This window comes from Moschus berezovskii, chromosome 8 (genome assembly GCF_049115385.1).
Source record: "Moschus berezovskii isolate FMDL1 chromosome 8, NW_MosBer_1.0, whole genome shotgun sequence".
NCBI lineage: Eukaryota > Metazoa > Chordata > Mammalia > Artiodactyla > Moschidae > Moschus > Moschus berezovskii.
Genome location: NC_142467.1, coordinates 52,456,635 through 52,473,466, shown reverse-complemented (window position 1 = coordinate 52,473,466; position 16,832 = coordinate 52,456,635). Strand labels below are relative to the sequence as shown.

At 40.5% G+C, this 16,832-nt stretch overlaps 1 pseudogene; it reads right to left on the bottom strand.

Moving 5' to 3' along the window:
* Positions 1-14,955: 14,955 nt before the first annotated feature.
* On the bottom strand, positions 14,956-15,840 carry LOC129558951 (cyclin-G1 pseudogene; annotated as a pseudogene).
* Positions 15,841-16,832: the final 992 nt, after the last annotated feature.

The window sequence follows — 16,832 nt, the reverse complement described above, 5'->3', positions numbered from 1 at the left end:
GTTCTCCGGGGAAGGGCTAAGTGTTCTTTTTATGTACCTAATAGGCACCTGCTTAAATATCTCCACAAATTGGCTATAGGCTCCTTGAGGACAAGTTTATCTTTTTCAGAATTTATATATATATATATATATATATATAAAACTCAAGGCCTATAGCAGACATTAAAAAAGAGAAAAAAATTAAATTACAGCACTCACTGAAAGGTAATATTGGGTTTGACATGCTGTTATGTAAAATATCCTTCCTTTCGGATACAGACATTCAAGAAGAAACAATTTGGTTCAAATCTAGGTGATACTGCTTATCCTGAGGAATGATGTAATAAAACAGTTACCTGGAATAAGGATTTAGGGATGGTCCCTAAACTTACATATTGACCGAAACTTATACATTGTGAGTGTCAGAAGATCCTTTTAATGAATGGTGAAATTTACCAAGCTACAGAAATAGGCGTTTCTGGTGTCACAGGGCCTAGGCGAGGTGCTCTTACTCTCAGTTTAGTACTTGAAAGCCATCAAGAAACTCTACTTGGATGCTTTCAGGCCTCTCCAACCTATCCTCTAGTTTGTAGAGAGTGGTTGTGACCTGGAGATTGTGTTCACAGTAGGGAGATTTCAGCAAGTTAGATTTATGCCATTAGGGTCACTGCTTAGTACTGAGCATTGTGCTCTCCAAGATCCTAGTGGGGAAATAACATTCAAGCTAGCCTTGCCATGGACCCTGACATGTGGCTGTATTTGCAGGCTAACAATTCCTTTTACTTTGCACAAGGTTCAAGTCCTTAGGGCTTAATCAGCCAAGAGAGTGGTGTGTTTTTCTAATTCACCACAAGAATGCTGTGCAGGCAAGCAAAATTTCTGAGTATTACAACATAGGGCCTGCTGGCTTATCAAGGATATATCAGCTAAATGGGGCATGGAGACCAATCTGTATACTCCATGTAATGGCTCATTTAATGAAGAATGAATGGCTGTCAGTAGTCGGGTGTCAAAGAAATAGCACCATCCACGGGGTCAGAATGGTGCTTCTTCTCTCTTATTATTTTTATAAAATTCATTTCTGTTGGAGTATAGTTGATTTAGTGTTGTGTTAGTTTCTACTGTATAGCAAAGCGAATCAATTATACACATACATATACACTCTTTTTTAGATTCTCTTACCACTGTGTGGCACTGCAGTGGCGGCTGCGCCATGCTGAAGCAACTGTGGGGATATAAGCCTGTCCAAGGGCAAAGACGCCCCAGAAAGACGGTAGGCGCTGGAGCAGTGGCTGTGTGGCGTGGGAGCGGCTATGAGGAGATACCCCACGTCCAAGGGCAAAGGAGAAGCCCCAGCAAGAAGGTAGGAGGGGCAAAATAGCATTTAGAATCAAACCCATACCTGCCAGAGATGCTCAGAGAGCTCAAACAAACCTTGTGTGCACCAGGACCCTGAGACCCCATGGAGACCAAGACAGAACTGTGTCTGAGCGCCTCCTGTGGAGGTCCAGGTTGGCAATGGACTGTGGTAGGGGCAGGGGCTCTGGGTGCAGCAGACCTGGGGATGGCATAAGCCCTCTTAGAGGAGATCACCATTAACCCCACCATAGAGCCACCATAGAACTTACACAGGACCGGGAAAACATACTCTTGGAGGGCACAGACAGAACCATATGCGCATCAGGACCCAGGAGAAAGAAGCAGTGACCCCACAAGACACTGACCCAGACTTGTCTGGGAATGTCCAGGAGTCTCCGGTGGAGGCGTGGGTCAGTGGTGGCCTGCTGCAGGGTTGTGAAAGGTTGCTGTTGAACCATGAAAGATGCTGGGATTCTTGACCTCTGGAGGAGAAGAATTCAATCTGGGGCCAGAAACGAGGCTTGATTGCTCAGAGCTTTTGTGTAATAGAGTTTTATTAAAGTATAAAAGGGACAGAGAAAGCTTCTGACATAGACATCAGAAGGGGGCAGAAAGAGTACCCCCTTGCTAGTGTTAGCAATGAAGTTATATACCTTTTAATTAGTTATTACAATGAATCAAAACATGTCTCAAGTTTGTGAAAATTTTACCAGACCCACTCCCACAATTTACATTTTAGGATAACAAGGTTAGAATTTAACAATAGAAAGATCCTACCAGACCCACTCCCATAATATACATTCTAAGATATCAGGATTAGTCATAAGGTTTTCAGGAAGGAGAAACTGTCCTCCAGCAGGATACATTGTTCTTGTATAATCCTTAGTACAGAGTTTAAACTGAGTTGTGTAATTAACTAAAACTAAGCAATGTAGGCCTTCCCTGGTGGCTTAGACGGTAAAGTGTCTGCCTACAATGTGGGAGACCTGGGTTCAATCCCTAGGTCAGGAAGATCCTCTGGAGAAGGAAATTGCAATCCACTCCAGTACTCTTGCCTGGAAAGGAATGTAGAGGGGGAAAAAAGTTTGTCCTTTTCTCCTCCTTGAGAATTCCAGACCCCTATGTCCACTTTGAGAGCCCAAGCCCCCTCACCCCTTGGGAACCATGGACTTCTTATCAATCTGCCTAGGAACTGACTCTCTCAGTTGGGGACACTACGTGTAGCAGTGCATGCATGGGACCTTTTGAAGGAGGTCGCCATTATCTTCATGATCTCAACCATAGTTTAGATCAATCCTGGGTGTTCATTGGAAGGACTGATGCTAAAGCTGAAACTCCAATACTTTGGCCACCTCATGTGACGAGTTGACTCACTGGAAAAGACTCTGATGCTGGGAGGGGTTGGGGGCAGGAGGAGACGGGGATGACAGAGAATGAGATGGCTGGATGGCATCACCGACTCTGTGGACATGAGTTTGAGTGAACTCCGGGAGTTGGTGATGGACAGGGAGGCCTGGCGTGCTGTGATTCATGGGGTCACAGAGAGTCGGACACGACTGAGCGACTGAACTGAACTGAACTGATTGGAGGGAGGGAACACAGCTCCACCCATCAACAGAAAATTGGATTAAAAATTTACTGAGCATAGCCCTGCCCATTAGAACAAGACCCAGTTTTCCCCTCAGTCAGTCTCTCCCATCAGGAAGTTTCCAGAAGTCTCTTATCCTTCTCTATCAGAGAGCACACAGACTGAAAACCACAATCACAGAAAACTATGAGCAGGGCCACCCTAGATGCGTGGGTCATGGTGGAGCGTTCAGCTAAAACATGGTCCACTGAAGAAGGGAATGGCAAGCCACTTCAGTATTCCTGCCTTGAGAACCCCATGAACACTATGAAAAGGCAAAAAGATAGGACTCTGAAAGATGAACTCCCCAGGTTGGTAGATGCCCAATATGCTACTGGAGATCAGTGGAGAAATAAATCCAGAAAGAATGAAGAGATGAGCCAAAGCAAAACAATACCCAGCTGTGGATGTGACTGGTGATGGAAGTAAAGTCCGATGCTGTAAAGAGCAATATTGCATAGGAACCTGGAATGTTAGGTCCATGAATCAAGGAGATTGGAAGTGTTCAAACAGGAGATGACAAGAGTGAACATAGACATTTTAGGAATCAGTGAACTAAAATGGACTGGAATGGGTGATTTTAACTCAGATGACCTTTATATTCTACTACTGTGAGCAAGAATCCTTTAGAAGAAATGGAGTAGCTATTATAGTCAACAAAAGAGTCCGAAATGCAGTACTTGGATGCAATCTCAAAAACGACAGAGAGATCTCTGTTCATTTCCAAGGCAAACTGTTCAATATCACAGTAATCCAAGTCTATGCCCCAACCAGTAATGCTGAAGAAGCTGAAGTTGAACAGTTCTATGAAGACTTACAAGACCTTCTAGAACTAACACCCCAAAAAGATGTCCTTTTCATTATAGGGGACTAGAATGCAAAAGTAGGAAGTCAAGAAACACCTGGAGTAACAGGCAAAATTGGCCTCGGAGTACAGAATGAAGCAGGGCAAGGCTAATAGAGTTTTGACAAAAGAACGCACTGGTCATAGCAAACACCCTCTTCCAACAACACAAGAGAAGACTCTACACATGGACATCGCCAGATGGTCAACACCGAAATCAGATTGATTATATTCTTTGCAGCCAAAGATGGAGAAGCTCTATACAGTCAGCAAAAACAAGATTGGGAGCTGACTCCCGGCTTAGATCATGAACGCCTTATTGCCAAATTCAGACTTAAATTGAAGAAAGTAGGGAAAATCACTAGACCATTCAGGTATGACCTAAATCAAATCCCTTCTAATTATACAGTGGAAGTGACAAATAGATTCAAGGGATTAGATCTGATAGACAGAGTGCCTGAAGAATTATGGATGGATGGAGGTTTGTGACATTGTACAGGAGGCAGGGATCAAGACCATCCCCAAGAAAAAGAAATGCAAGAAGGCACAATGCTTGTCTGAGGAGGTCTTACAAATAGCTGAGAAAAGCAGAGAAGCAAAAGGCAAAGGAGAAAAGGAAAGATATACCTATCTGAATGAAGAGTTCCAAAGAATATCAAGGAGAGATAAGAAAGTCTTCCAAAATAAACAATGCAAAGAAATAGAGGAAAACAATAGAATGGGAAAGACTAGAGATCTCTTGAAGAAAATTAGAGCTACCAAGGGAACATTTCATGCAAAGATGGGCACAATAAAGGACAGAAATGGTATGGACATAAGAGAAGCAGAAGGCATTAAGACGAGGTGGCAAGAATACACAGAAGTATATAAAATCTTCATGACCCAGATCTTCATGACCCAGATAATCACGATGGTGTGATTGCTCATCTAGAACCAGACATCCTGGAATGCAAAGTCAAGTGCGCCTTAGGAAGTATCACTATGAACAAAGCTAGTGGAGGTGATGGAATTCCAGCTGAGCTATTTCAAATCCTGAAAGATGATGCTGTGAAAGTGCTGCACTCAATATGCCAGCAAATTTAGAAAACTCAGCAGTGGCCACAGGACTGGAAAGGTCAGTCTTCATTCCAATTCCAAAGAAAGGCAATGTCAAAGAATGCTCAAACTACCACACAACTGTACTCATCTCACACACTAGCAGAGTAATGCTCAAAATTCTCCAAGCCAGGCTCCAACAGTACGTAAACTGTGAACTTCTAGATGTTCAAGCTGGATTTAGAAAAGGCAGAGGAACCAGAGATCAAATTACCAACATCTGTTGGATCATCGAAAAAGCAAGAGAGTTCCAGAAAAACATCTATTTCTGCTTTATTGACTATGCCAAAGCCTTTGACTGTGTGGATCACAATAAACTGTGGAACATTCTGAAAGAGATGGGAATTCCAGACCACCTGACGTGCCTCTTGAGAAATCTGTATGCAGGTCAACAAGCAACAGTTAGAACTGGACATGGAACAACAGATTGGTTCCAAATTGGGAAATGAGTACGTCAAGGCTGTATATCGTCACCCTGCTTATTTAACTTTTATGCAGAGTATATCATGTCAAATGCCAGGCTGGATGAAGCTCAAGCTGGAATCAAGATTGCTGGGAGAAATATCAATAACCTCAGATATGCAGATGACACCACCCTTATGGCAGAAAGCAAAGAAGAACTAAAGAGCCTCTTGAGGAAAGTGAAAGAGGAGAGTGAAAAAGTTGGCTTAAAACTCAACATTCAGGAAACTAAGATCATGACATCTGGTCCCATCACTTCATGGAAGATAGATCAGGAAACAATAGAAATGGTGACAGACTTAATTTTTGGGGGCTCCAGAATCACTGCAGATGGTGACTGCAGCCATGAAATTAAAAGATGCTTGCTCTTTGAAAGAAAAGTTATGACCAACCTAGACAGCTTATTAAAAAGCAAAGATATTACCTTAACAACAAGTGTTGGTCTAGTTAAAGCTGTGGTTTTTCCAGTAGTCATGTATGGGTGTGAGAGTTGAACTATAAAGAAAGCTGAGTGCTGAAGAACTGATGTTTTTCAACTGTGGTGTTGGAGAAGATTCTTGAGAATCCCTTGGACTGCAAGGAGGTGAAACCAATCAGTCCTAAGGGAAATCAGTCCTGAATATTCATTGGAAGGACTGATGCTGAAACTGAAACTCCAATACTTTGGTCACCTGATGGGAAGAAATGACTAATTTGAAAAGACACTTGCTTGGAAAGATTGAAGGCTGGAAGAGAAGGGGACGACGCAGGATGACATGGTTGGATGGCATCACCGACTCAATGGACATGAGTTTGAGTAAACTCTGGGAGTTGGTTATGGACAGGGAAGCCTGGCTTGCTGCAGTCCATGGGGTCACAAAGAGTTGGACATGACTAGTGACTGAACCTAACAGAACCATATAGGTTATTACAGAGTACTAATCAGAGTTCCCTGTGCTATACAGTAGGTTTCTGTGCTTAGTTCCTGAGCTGCTCAGGAACTGCTGCTCACTCAGTCATGTCTACCTCTTTCTGACCCCATGGGCTGTTTCCCACCAGACTTCTCTGTCCATAGGGATTCTCCAGACAAGAATACTGGAGTGGGTAGCCTATCCCTTCTCCAAGAGATCTTCCAGATCCAGGAATCAAACGGGTCTCCTGCACTGCAGGCAGATTCTTTACCAGCTGAGCTACCAGGAAAGCCCAAAGTAGGTTCTTAACTAGTTATCCATTTTATATATAGTAGTGTGTATATCATTCCCAGTCTCTTAATTTATCTCTCCACCCTTTCCTTCCTTGGTAACCATACGTTTGTTTTCATCATCTTGGACTCTATATTGTAAATAAGTTCATTTGTATAATTTTTATTAGATTCTATATGTGATACCACATATTTGTCTTTCTTTGTTTGACATACTTCACTATATATGACAGTTTCTAGGTCCATCTATATTACTGCAAATGGCATTATTTTTAATGGCTAAGTAGTATTCCATTGCATATATGTACCACATCTTATTTATCCGTCCTCTGTTAATGGTAATTTAGCCTGCTTCCATGTTTTGTCTATTGTAACTATGCTTTGATGAACATTGGGGTGCATGTAACTTTTTGATTTATGGTTTTCTCCAGATTTATGTCCAGGAGTAGGATTTCTGGATCATATGGTAGTTTATATAAACTCTATTTATAGTTTCCTTATAGTGCTTATACCAGTTTACATTCCCACCAATAGTGTAGGAGGATTCCCTTTTCCAGACCTGCTCTAGCATTTATTATTTTTAGATTTTTTTTTGTATATTCTGATTTGTGTGAGGTGATACCTCATCGTAGTTTTGATTTGCCTTTCTCTGATAATTAATGATATTAAGCATCTTTTCATGTGCTTTTTAACCATCTGTAGTCTTCTTTAAAGAAATGTCCATTTAGGTCTTCCACCCATTTTTTGATTTTTTTTTTAATACAAAAAACTGCATGAGCTTTTTGTATATTTTGGAGATTAATCCTTTGTCAGTTGCTTCATTTGCAAATATTTTCTCCCACTCTTTGTCTTTTCATTTTTATGTTTTCCTTTGCTGTGCAAAAGCTTTTAAATTTAATTAGTTCCCATTTATTTATATTTGTTTTTATTTTCATTACTTTAAGAGATGGATCAAAAAAGATCTTGCTGTGATATATGTCAGAGAGAATAGCTTCCTTCTGTTCCTGGCAGTGGAGAAGGCAATGGCACCCCACTCCAGTACTCTTGCCTGGACACTCCCATGGACGGAGGAGTCTGGTAGGCTGCAGTCCATGGGGTCGCTAAGGGTCGGACACGACTGAGCGACTTCATTTTCACTTTTCACTTTCATGCATTGGAGAAGGAAATGGCACCCCACTCCAGTGTTCTTGCCTGGAGAATCCCAGGGACAGCGGAGCCAGGTGGGCTGCCGTCTATGGGGTCACACAGAGTTGGACATGACTAAAGCAACTTAGCAGCAGAAGCAGCAGCAGCATTCCTGGCAGTACCCCTTATTAAATACTCTCCAGGCCTGACACTGTTTTCTCTGTTGTGTTCTTATCACTTCTCTTCTTTTAGTTGATTCATTTTAGCTTCAGATTTCAGCTAAAATATCTTTTCTTTTTGGTGAAAACTTTAATGATCCTCTAATTCAACTCGTATTGCTCTATTACAGTCTTTTTATTTATTTTAAAAAATTTATTTATTTTAATTGGAGGCTAATTACTTTACAATATTGTAGTGGTTTTTGCCATACATTGACATGAATCAGCCATGGGTTTACATGTGTTCCCTATCTTGAACGCCCCTCCCACCTCCCTCCCCATTGAATACATTTTAGTCAGTTCTAATGAGGTGGGTGAAACTGGAGCCTATTATACAGAGTGAAGTAAGCCAGAAAGAAAAACACCAATACAGTGTACTAACGCATATATATGGAATTTAGAAAGATGATAACAATAACCCTATATGTGAGACAGCAAAAGAGACGCAGATGTATAGAACAGCCTTTTGGACTCTGTGGGAGAAGGTGAGGGTAGGATGATCTGAGAGAGTAGCATTGAAACATGTATATTATCATTTATGAAACAGATCACCAGTCCAGGTTCAATGTATTACAATCTTTTATACACTCTATATTCTTCCTTCTTAGCACTTAGGTATTAATTTTTATTTTAATGCCTCTCTTTTAAGAAAATGTTAAAATCTTGTCTGTGTTGTTCACTAAGATGGCACTGTTTTCTAGAATAGTGCCTTAGGCATAAGAGACCCAGCAATATGTACTAAATACATGAGTTAATAATTTTCAGAAGAGAAGCATGGACTCATGTAATAGTTCTATCAGTTATTATCTGTGGGACTATGGCGAGTGATGGACACCACTCAAGTCTCAGATTCCTCATCTGTAAAATTGAGTCATAATTTCATGCCTATTTATCTGTACTATCTTAAGAATTTAGGAGTTAACAGATAAAATACCTGATAAACTGTAAAGAACCTTTAATATGTGCCATATTAAAAGCATTTAAGAAGTTGTGACTTACCCTCCACTGGCATAAGCAAATGAATCTGACTTTAGGTAGAGGGGAAACAAATTATGAAAGACAGTTTCACCCAAGCTGGGAAGAGGAAATGGGGACCTTCTTTCAGAATGCTGTTCTAGTTTGGCAAGAAGATAGGAAAATAAAAAGAATATGGCATTCTTTAGTTCTTGTGAACATTTCCATGCATAACTGAAAGTCATCACAGTTCTTTCTTCAGGTCAGTAATATTTGTAGTCTGGTTTGGAAATCTCATAAAGAGATCTTGATGTGTGTGTTAGTGACTAAGAGCATGAGTTTTGGGATCAGACAACTGAGTTAGAGTTTCAGATTGCCACTTACAAGCTGTGTGTCTATGTGATCTTTAGGAATAGTTCTTAATTTCTTTATGCCTTGGATTCAGTGTCTAAAAAGAGCAATAATGATATCTCTCAGGGTTATTATGACGATTGGATGGAAAAGACACGTGGAAACAGCACAGTATCTTATATATATTTAGTGAAAAATAAATGGTAAACCTGTTTTCCTATCCTGTTCTACCTTGGATTGTCCCAGAGGAGGATGTGACTGCCATGTAAACAGCATTGGGAATGATAATAATAAAACAACAACAACAATAATAATAATAGACTGATGTTGTTAACTCTGGCCAGGTATCAAACTAGATCAACTATATTGACAAAGCAGTTGAGAGGCTGCCATTATTATCCTGATTTTATATAATGAATCTCAAGTTTGGGGAAGTTAAGTAATTTGCCTAGCATTATAAATCATGTATGTGCCAGAGCAAGGAACTGAACTCAAGGACGTGATTTTGAAATTTGTGCTCTTTTTTAAACTTAATTTTTATTGGAGTATAGTTGATTTACAGTGTTGTGTTAGTTTCTGCTGTACAGCAAAGTGAGTCAGTTATGCAAACATGTATCTGCTCTTTTTTATATTTTTCACATGTAGGTCTTTACGGGGTATTGAGTAGAGTTCCCTGTCAAAGTTTGTGCCCTTAACTATTACATTATTTGCAATGGCACATGCTCAGTGCTGTAACTGATGAAAAGCCTGAGTCAAGCAAGGAGCCCTGCAGTCACCAGCCTGTTTGTGTAGATTCATCTGTTTTTCCCCAGTAAATTCCAGACTGTGTGTTGACCTGAATCATTCACCTCTGATTAGCTCAGTTTGATGTATCAACAATTAGGGGTACAGAGTACCTTCTCAATCCTTGGCAGAAAGGAACTGGAGATAGGGCTTCAGAATTAAATATAGGCTACATCATTAAATTTGAGTTTCAGAGAACTAGTGAGAAATTTCTATAAGTATGTCCCAAATATTTCACAGAACATGCTTTACTAAAAGAAATTTTGTTGGTTATCTGAAAAATAAATTTAACTGGGCATACTAAAGTTTTGTTTGCTAAAATTGACAATGCTATCTGGAAAAGCCCTCATCAGTGTTTTCTTACATTAAATCTCAGATCAGAGAGTAAAGGACAGGATGGAGGGGGAATCAAAGAAAAGATTAAAAGGTAGTATGTGAGATGTTAAAACCATACATGGAAGGAGGAAGTTACTGAAAAGCCCCAGTTCTATATTATCATGGCTAGAGCATATTTCACTCCTGGGTTCGTCATAAGGGAATCATTAGCCCCTCTGTTGTTCTTGGTTCAGTCTACCTAAAGTCTCAAACCAGCCCCAGAAGGGACACACATACTTGCAGGAAGAACTCCCCTTCCTATGGCATCCATATGCTGAGGAGTGGCTGTAATTTTATCACCCTAATCACCTTTGTACATGTAACTTGTAACTTACTCAATCCTCATGCTACCCATGAATTTATTAATTTCTTATTCAGTGGACACATCTTGGGCTTGGACTGTTTGCTAGGTGCTCTGCAAGACTCCGGGGACAAAAACAAAACAAAACACCAAACACCAGTCCCTGACCTCACCTTTGTTGAGGAGGCAAACAAACAACCAAACAACTGCAATTTAAATAAGAGAAATGCTGATGGAGGTATGAACAGATTGCTATAGAAGACTATTAGGGAGTGGTAGCATTGCCCAAGGAGGCAGTTATGGGGGTACCATTTGTGTGGAGCCTGGAAAAGTGGGTGTGTATGTGTTCACTGTACAAGCAAGGTATGGAGAAGATACTTCATGTAGGAGGATAGCATCTGCAAAGGCACAGAGCAGAGCATTTCCAAGAATGACCCCTCAAATTCTTGAGTGTTGATATCAGAAGTGAAAATTAAAGTGAGCTAACTGAATGTTGACACGTATTTAAAAAAATATGTATTTATTTTTGGCTGCATCAAGTCTTAGTCATGGCAGGAGGGTTCTTCATTGCAGCATGAGGGCTTAGTTGCCCCATAGCATGTGGGATCTTAGTTTCCCGACCAGGGATTGAACCCACATTGCCTGCATTGGAATCTTGGAGTCTTAATCACTGGACCGCCAGGGAAGTCCCTGTGTACTTTAAGTATGTGCAGTTTATTATACATCAATTATGCTTCAATAAAGTTAAAGAAGATTACTCATGCACACTGAGATACAGATCTAAGCTAATTTTTGTCAATAAAATGCCAATTTGGGTCAATAAGAGAACTGCCACATTTTGAAGGTTTTTTGACAACATCCATCATAGTTTTCTTTTAAAATTAATTAATGTATTTTAATTGGAGGATAATTACTTTACAACATCTTGATGGTTTTTGCCATGCATCAACATGAATTGGCCACAGGTATACATGCATCCCCCTTGTCCCATACTCCCCCTCCCACCTCCCTCCCCACCTTATCCCTCTGGGTTGTCCCAGAGCACAGGCTTTGGGTGCCCTGCTTCATGCATCAAACTTGCACTGGTCATCTATTTTACAAATGTCATATATATGTTTCAATGCTATTCTCTCAAATCATCCCACCCTTGCCTTCTTCCACTGAGTCCAAAAGTCTGTTCTTTACATCTGTGTCTCTTTTGCTGCCCTGCATGTAGGATCATCTGTACTGTCTTTCTAAATTCCATTAATACAAATTCCATTTGTATTAATATATAGTATTTGTCTTTCACTTTCTGACTGACTTCACTCTGTATAAAAGGCTCCAGGTTCCTCCACCTCACTCGAATTGATGGACATCTAGGTTGCTTCCATGCCCTAGCTATTGTAAATAGTACTGTAATGAATATTGGGGTACATGTGTCTCTTTCAATTCTGGTTTCCTCCGGTATATGTCCAGCAGTGGGATTCTGGGTCATATGACAGTTCTATTCCCAGTTTTTAAAGAAATCTTTACACTGTTCTCCATGGATATACCAGTTTGCATTGCCACGAACAGTGTAAGAAGGTTTCCTTTTCTCCACACTGTCTCCAGCTCTTATTGTTTGTAGACTTTTTGATGATGGCCATTCTGACCAGTATGAAATGATAGCTCATTGTGGTTTTGATTTGCATTTCTCTTTTGAGTGATGTTGAGCATCTTTTCGTGAGTTTATTAGCCATCTGTATGTCTTCTTTTGGAGAAGGCAAAGGCAACCCACTCCAGTACTCTTGCCTGGAGAATCCCATGGATGGAGGAGCCTTGTAGGCTACAGTCCATGGGGTCGCTAAGAGTCAGACACGACTGAGTGACTTCACTTTCACTTTTCACTTTCATGCCTTGGAGAAGGAAATGGCAACCCACTCCAGTGTTCTTGCCTGGAGAATCCCAGGGACAGGGGAGCCTGTTGTGCTGCCGTCTATGGGGTCACACAGAGTCAGACACAACTGACGTGACTTAGCAGCAGCAGCAGCATGTCTTCTTTAGAGAAATGTCTATTTAGGTCTTTTGCCTACTTTTTGATTGGGTTGTATATTTTCTGGTATTGAGCTGCCTGAGCTGCTTGTGTATCTTGGAAATTAATTCTTTGTCAGTTGTTTTGTTTGCTATTACTTTCTCCCATTCTGAGGGCTGTCTTTTCACTTTGCTTATAGTTTCCTTCATTGTGTAAAAACTTTTAAGTTTAATTAGGTCCCATTTGTTTATTTTTGTTTTTATTTCCATTAATCTGGGTGGTGGGTCACAGAAGATTTTGATGTGAGTTATGTCAGAGAGTTCTGCCTATGTTTTCCTCTAAAAGTTTGATAGTTTCTGGTGTTACATTTAGGTCTTTAATCCATTTTGAATTTATTTTTTGTGTGTGATGTTAGAAAGTGTTCTAGTTTCATTCATTTACATGTAGTTGATCAGTTTTCCCAGTGCCACTTGTTGAAGAGACTGTCTTTTCTCCATTGTACATTTTTGCCTCCTTTGTCAAAGATGTGGTGTCCATAGGTGCATAGATTTATCTCTGGACTTTCTATTTTGTTCCATTGATCAGTATTTCTGTTTTATGTGCAGTACCATATTGTCTTGATGACTGTAGCTTTGTAGTATACTCTGAAGTCAGGAAAGTTGATTTTTCCAGTTCCATTCTTCTTTCTCAAGATTACTTTGGCTATTCAGGATCTTTTATGTTTCCATACAAATTGTGATATTATTTTTTTCTAGTTCTGTCAAAAATACCATTGGTAGTTTGATAGGGATTGCATTGAATCAATAGATTGCTTTGGGTAGCATACTCATTTTCACTATATTGATTTTTCCAATCCAAGAATATGGTATATTTCTCTATCTGTGTCATTTTTGATTTCTTTCATCAGTGTTTTATATTTTTCTGTATTCAGGTCTTCTGTTTCTTTAGGTAAATTTATTCCTAAGTATTTTTTTTTGGTTGTTGTTGCTGTTGCAATGGTGAATGGGATTATTTCCCTAATTTCTCTTTCTGACTTTTATTGTTAGTGTGTAGGAATGTAAGGGATTTCTGTGTATTAATTTTATATCCTGCAACTTTACTATATTTATTGATTAAGTTAAGTTCAGTTCATTTCAGTCACTTAGTCATGTCTGACTCTGTGACCCCATGAACCACAGCACGCCAGGCCTCCCTGTCCATCACTAACTCCCGAAGTTCACCCAAATCCATGTCCATTGAGTCGGTGATGACATCCAGCCATCTTATCCTCTGTTGTCCTCTTTTCCTCCTGCCCTCAATCTTTCCCAGCATCAGGGTCTTTTCAAATGAGTCAGCTCTTTGCATCAGGTGCCCAAAGTATTGGAGTATTTCAGCTTTGAATTCAGTCCTTCCAATGAATACCCAGGACTGATCTCCTTTAGGATGGACTGGTTGGATCTCCTTGCAGTCCAAGGGACTCTCAAGAGTCTTCTCTAACACCACAGTTCAAAAGCATCAATTCTTCAGTGCTCAGCTTTCTTTATAGTCCAACTCTCACACCCGTACATGACTACTGGAAAAACCATAGCCTTGACTAGATGGACCTTTGTTGATAAAGTAATGTCTCTGGTTTTCAATATGCTGTCTAGGTTGGTCATAATTTTCCTTCCAAGGAGTAAGCATCTTTTAATTTCATGGCTGCAATCACCGTCTGCAGTGATTTTGGAGCCCAGAAAAATAAAGTCAGCCACTGTTTCCAATGTTTCCCCATCTATTTGCCATGTAGTGATGGGGCCAGATGCCATGATCTTAGTTTTCTGAACGTTGAGCTTTAAGCCAACTTTTTCACTCTCCTTTTCACTTTCCTCAAGAAGCTTTTGAGTTCCTCTTCACTTTCTGCCATAAGGGTGGTGTCATCTGCATATCTGAGGTTATTGATATTTCTTCTGGCAATCTTGATTCCAGCTTGTGCTTCCTCCAGCCCAGCATTTCTCATGATGTACTCTGCATAAAAGTTAAATGAGCACAGTGACAATATACAGCCTTTAACATACCAAAATTAATACATTGGTAGTTTTGCTTTATATAAATGCCCTCAAATTTAAATGTGATTTATGTGTAGCAGTGAGGTCTACATCTTTGGGTTATATATTCCTTGCATCATAGGTGCCAAGAAACTGTTCTCACTGCCTGGAATTGTTATACCTTAAAAAGTGCTAATCTAGTTGTGATGTTTTGAGGCTTCACAGCTTAAATCCATAATATTACAGAATCCACAGCTCAGGGTTGTAGAGAAAGACAAAACTTCAGAAGTTTTTGCTGACATCCAATTAAAGGACCATTTCAGGAATTGTTGGAAGGTGGGTTATTCTGTAGTAACTGTGCCTCAGTTGCCGTACAGTATGCCCAGAAACAATCTGCTTCAACTTCAGAATATTTGGTTTGACACACTTGTTTGATGAATGTTCAGTTAAACAATTGGATACAAGCTCTTGCCAGAAAGTCAAATCTCTGCCACTGATCTTGGAATGTTTCTGAAGATGTTCTACTCCTTCTGTTAAGTCTATACACTTCTGTGCTTGGATCTCCAATGCAGTGATAGACAATGCCAACACAGATGGCTTTGCTTTAGGAAATATGATCCTGCAGTAGCATTCCTTAATTTGGACTTCAAGTCTTTCAAAATTAAGGCTGCTCTCCTTTCATGTGGCACATTCTCTTGAAGACGTGAGTGATAGAGTTGTAGAAACTAAAAGGCAGTTGTAGCTTTAACTTTCCAACACACTTTCTCCAATACGATCTTCTCCATTCTCATCAAGTCTGAAACTGTGAACTGTACTGGCTTATTCAGATCAAGTCAGTTGCCAATGGGATATTCCTTTCCTCTTCTGTTGATTTTACAGCCAAATAGAAGCAGCTTAGTCCAACACAGTCAATGTGCTTGGGCTGTACCTTCATTTCAGACAGGAATCTGTCCAGTAAATTCACAGCTAGAGAAAATGTCTCTGTGTCAAAGCCAAAGAACTGAATTAGACTAACAGGATCTTTTACTTCGAAGTCCCTCAGTCTTGCAGCCATTCTAAGGACATTATCATGTGCAGATTCAGTGAGTCTTAAGCTGCAGACCTTTGGCTGACATCTCAGCTCCTGTTCCAACAGGGCATTCAGCTGGTGTAGCATTTCTGAGAGTCAGTTGTTGTCAATACCTCTATCATCCTGATTGTGACTTCAGTTCCTCAGCGGTAACCACCCTCCCTGGGCCTGCTCTCACCTCACCCCACAATATTAGATTCGAGGGGCCTATGAGGCAGCAAGAGGACTCGCAGGCAAGAGGGGACAGGCCCGGGGAGGGGGAGCCGTCTTGGGTGGAGTTCTCTGCAGCGCCATCAATATGACAGTAAATTTATTTATTTTTAATTGAAGGATAATTGCTTACAGTATTGTGTTGGTTCTGCCAAACATCAACATGAATCAGCCATAGGTATACCTATGTCCCCTCCCTCTTGAACATCCCTCCTTCCTCCCTCCCTAACCCACCCCTCTAGATTGTTACAGAACCCCTGTTTGAGTTCCCTGAGTCATACAGCAAATTCCCACTGGCTATCTATTTTACATATAGTAATGTATGTTTCCATATTACTCTTTCCATACATCCCACCCTCTTCTTCCCCCTCCCACCCCACGTCCATAAGGCTGTTCTCTATGTCTGTATCTCCATTGCTGAGCTGCAAATAGGTTCATCAGTACTGTCTTCCTAGAGTCTATATATATGCGTTAGTATATGATGTTTGTTTTTCTCTTTCTGACTTACTTCATTCTGTATAATAGGCTCTAGGTTCATCCACCTCATTAGGACTGACTCAAATGCATTCCTTTTTAAGGACGAGTAATATTCCATTGTATATATATACCACAACTTCTTTATACATTCATCTGTCAATGGACATTTAGGTTGTTTCCATGTCCTCGGTTCAGTTCAGTTGCTCAGTCCTGTCCGACTCTTTGTGACCCCATGGACTGCAGCACACCAGGCCTCCCTGTCTGTCACCAACTCCCGGAGTTTACCCAAACTCATGTCCATCGAGTCGGTGATGCCATCCAACCATCTCATCCTCTGTCATCCCCTTCTCTTCCTGTCTTCAATCTTTCCCAGCATCAGAGTCTTTTCCAATGAGTCAATTCTTCCCATCAGGTGACCAAAGTATTG